Raw genomic sequence first — 4,529 nt, forward strand, 5'->3', positions numbered from 1 at the left:
AGTTGCCCGATAGGCAAGGAACGGGGAACCTTATGCTGTGCACAAACCTGACATGAAAAAACAAATTCCCTAACGTCTTTAGACATACTAGGTCACCATACTGAGCGAGAGACTAACTCCAATGTCTTAGTGATTCCCGGATGCCCTGAAACCTTGTTGTCATGGAACTCAGTTAAAACAGTAGCTCTCAAAAATTCAGGAACGTAAAGACGACCAGCAGGAGTAAATCTAGGAGCTTGGTGTTGAAGCTGGTTTAACTGGGTAAATAAATCCTGTGTGAGGCCTGCCCGGATGACCGAAGATGGAAGTATTGGGGTAACAACAGGATTGTTATTGTGAACCGGAAGAAAACTACGTGACAGGGCATCAGCTTTAGTATTCTTGGAACCAGGCCTGAAAGTGATTATAAATTTGAAACGAGTAAAAAATAATGCCCAACATGCCTGCCGGGCATTAAGCCGTTTAGCTGATTCAATGTATTGCAGGTTCTTATGGTCAGTCAATACCGAAATAGTATGCTTTGCTCCTTCCAGCCAATGCCTCCACTCCTCAAAAGCCCACTTTACCGCCAGTAGCTCCCGATTACCAACGTCATAATTGGATTCAGCGGAGTAGAACTTCCTGGACATAAAGGCACAAGGATGTAAGTCCAAAGACACTGGATCCTTTTGAGAAAGGACAGCCCCCACTCCAATCTCTGAGGCATCAACCTCCACAACAAAGGGCAATTCCGGATTAGGAATAGGATGTCTGAGGACTGGAGCTGAGACAAAGGCTTGTTTCAGGGCCCGGAAGGACAACTCAGCTTCATGCGACCAGTTGGTAGGATCCGCTCCTTTCTTTGTCAGAGCCACAATGGGAGCAACCAGGTCAGAAAAAGAATGAATGAACCTCCTATAATAATTCGCAAACCCTAAAAAGCGCTGAATTGCTTTTAAATTGGTGGGTTGCGCCCAATTAAGGATGGCCTGAAGCTTCTTAGGTTCCATGGAAAATCCCTGAGGGGAAATTATGTACCCTAAAAAAGATACTTTCGTGACGTGAAATTCACACTTCTCCAGTTTGGCATATAAATGATTCTCACGTAACTTTTGAAGAACCAGACGCACCTGGGTGATATGTTGTTCCATCGATTCAGAAAAAATCAAGATGTCGTCTAAATAAACGACCATGAATTTCCCTAGGAAGTCACGGAGCATATCGTTAATGAGGTCTTGAAAAACTGCTGGAGCATTAGACAGGCCGAACGGCATCACCAGGTATTCATAGTGACCCGACTGAGTACTGAAAGCCGTCTTCCACTCATCTCCAGATTTAATTCGGATGAGGTTGTAAGCTCCTCTCAGGTCAATTTTAGAAAAAATCACAGCAGAACGTAACTGATCAAAGAGTACAGAAATCAACGGCAAAGGATAGGTGTTTTTGACTGAGATTTTATTCAAGGCTCTAAAATCTATGCATGGTCTAAGCGAGCCATCCTTTTTCTCCACAAAGAAAAAACCAGCACTTAAAGGGGATTTTGATGGTCTAATAAAACCTTTCTGTAAGCTCTCCTGAACATAGTCATTCATAGCCGAAGTTTCTGGCCCGGACAATGCATATAATCTCCCCTTTGGCAATGCGGCACCAGGGATTAGCTCAATAGCACAATCATAAGGCCGATGGGGAGGCAGAATGTCCGCATTGCCTTTGGAGAATACATCGGCAAACTCCTGGTATTCCACAGGAATGAGTTCTGGAATGATAGCTGCTACTCTAACTGGAAATGAAATACATTCCTTAGCACAAAAAGTACCCCATTGTGAAATCTCCCCGGACCGCCAATCAATGGTGGGATTATGAAAGGCCAGCCAAGGGTGACCCAGAACAACTGGAACTGCTGGGCAATGTGTTAGATAGAACTCGATCTTTTCGGAATGTAAAGCTCCTACTGTAAGTACTACGGGAGGTGTACGGTGAGTAATAACCCCGTTGGAAAGCGGACTCCCATCTAAGCCATGCATGGTGACACACCTACCCAATGGTAACTGAGGAATGCCTAAGGCCTTAGCCCAAGTTAAATCCATAAAGTTTCCTGCAGCTCCACTGTCGACAAAAGCCGACACCAAAGAACTGAGGCTGCCAAAGGAAACCTTAACTGGGACTAAAAGAGAGTTATTCGAGGAGATAAGCTGCAGACCTAGGTGAACCCCCTCACAATTCACCTGGTCAAAGCGTTTCCCGACTTGTTCGGACAGTTACGAGCAAAATGTCCCTTACCACCACAGTACAAACAAAGACCGGAATTTTGCCTTCTGGCCCTTTCCTCAGGAGACAGCCGGGAGAGACCCATCTGCATGGGCTCCTCTACGTCTTCTGGAATGGAATAAACACAAGGACTTGACCTTACAGGTGTTCCTCTTTCAGCCCTCCGCTCTCTGAGACGACGATCAATCTTAATAGAAAGCTCCATGAGTTTATCGAGAGTCTCAGGAGCGGGGTACTGGAGGAGACTGTCTTTAATAGACTCTGATAAGCCGAGGCGAAACTGACTGCGCAGGGCTGGGTCATTCCAGCCACAGTTGTTCGACCAACGGCGAAACTCAGTACAATAAACCTCTCCAGGATTTCTTCCTTGTTTCAGAGCGCGCAGCTGACTTTCAGCGGACACCTCTCTATCTGGGTCATCATACAAAAGCCCTAAAGACTTAAAGAAAGCGTCTACTGACAACAACGCAGGATCCTCTGCCCTTAAACCGAACGCCCAGGTCTGAGGATCCCCCTGGAGTAAAGAAATAATAATCCCAACCCGCTGAGATTCAGAACCAGAGGAAGTAGGTCTTAAACGGAAATAAAGTTTACAGGGTTCTTTAAAACTAAAAAATTCTTTTCTATCGCCAGAAAAATGGTCAGGCAAATGCATCTTTGGTTCAGGGACTACCTTTGGGGAGGCTCGCAAAAGATCTTCCTGCGACCTCACCCGAAGAGAAAGATCCTGAACCATCTGAGTAAGTTCTTGAATCTGATTGACTAAGAGCTGACAGAAATTTGGTTTGGTTCCGCACAGGAAAAATGTGGTAATGATGAACATAGATTAATACACAGATTGTAGAAAACTGTTCAGTGAATGACCAACGATACTAAGTTTAAATTTAAAGATTCTTAATGAAGACATCTAAATAATTATTTGAGTTGGTGGTGCTCCCAGAGTCAGTAATGGTTAAGCAAAGAGAAGAAAAAAGAAAGACTCTGTGTTGGGGCACGCTTAGAAATTTGAAATAAGTTTATTAAAACTTAACATTTAATTAATAACGAATAAAAGTAATGAGGAGTTTGATACAAAAAAATTGTTCAAGAACACAAAGTAAACATATATATTGACAGAAATCAGGATAAGCCTGATACAAAATTATGGGCACCTGTGGTGAAAAATATACTGAAAAACATAAAAAATTACAAAAAATTAATATTATTAAGGTGCCTGAGTTAATCAAAATTCAAAATTGGAGTAGAGGTAAATGATATGTACATATAATCACCGCAGTGATAATTGTAGGTAAGCACCTAGTCTAAAACCTCATGAGAATAGATGAGAGGCACAAAGGTTCATAATTGAAATGTCAAATGACTGAGGGTAATCACCTGGTAGAGATTCTGTTTGCTAAAAGGCTAGATCCTTATAGATAACAAAGCATTTAAGATAAAAGTATGATTATTAAAGATACAAAAGAGCATTGATAAATAAGCCTAAAGGCAAAGCCAATTGTAGATAAATAGAAGGTTTGCGGGAAAGTTGGATAAGGAATAGGTAAGTTTCAGAAGTTGCTCTAACACTTCTGCTGTTTGTGATCAGAGGTCACAATCTTACTGCACCTGATATTCCCAAGAGGTCACCCTACTAGGTACTGATCAGGCTTATCAGCGCTTAGCTTCCAAGGTCGGATGAGATTGGGCGTTGCTGCTGAAATATGGCAGTAATAAACACTAGGACACAAATGAGAGAGTGTAATGAGTAGTGAGCAACAAGGTACTTCTGCTGTCCAGTTTCTAGCGCAGATTCTCTGTTGCTGTGAGCATTGCAGAGAGTGGTCTCGCATCTGGATGAGAGGGTACTAAAAATAGAAGTGAGATATGCTCAGAATAGGGAGGAAACCCTGCCTTCTGCTGTCCACTGTCTTATATAGATATATAGCGGACAGTGGATGAGAGAGGTGGGACTAAGAGCTGACCAGGGTTTGGCCCTAAACCTGTCGGATTCATGAGGCCAAAAAATGTTAACAAAAACTGAATGAGAGGAAAAAATTAAAGCCCTGTTTAATTTTAATTTTTTGGTATGGCCGGTAATAATGTTATGATTCCAGCACTCTGGTCTGAGGAGATCTTTTTGCGAGGACCGGAGCACTGGAACGAAATGCTGGGGAAGGGAGCGGGAATGGAAAATAGCCCCTGGCGCCCTAACTCCGTTGTCTCACCCGTGCTGTCGGAAATCCCCTGCGAGACTATGGTTGCTTGAGCCCATGGCAGCCGCGTTTGAAGGGCGAATTATGTCT

General features: G+C 43.3%; 1 pseudogene; it reads right to left on the minus strand.

Moving 5' to 3' along the window:
- Nucleotides 1-3,840: 3,840 nt before the first annotated feature.
- LOC134912052 (5S ribosomal RNA) lies at nucleotides 3,841-3,959 on the minus strand (annotated as a pseudogene).
- Between the last annotated feature and the right edge of the window lie 570 nt (nucleotides 3,960-4,529).

Source organism: Pseudophryne corroboree, chromosome 4, assembly GCF_028390025.1.
Source record: "Pseudophryne corroboree isolate aPseCor3 chromosome 4, aPseCor3.hap2, whole genome shotgun sequence".
Taxonomy (NCBI): domain Eukaryota; kingdom Metazoa; phylum Chordata; class Amphibia; order Anura; family Myobatrachidae; genus Pseudophryne; species Pseudophryne corroboree.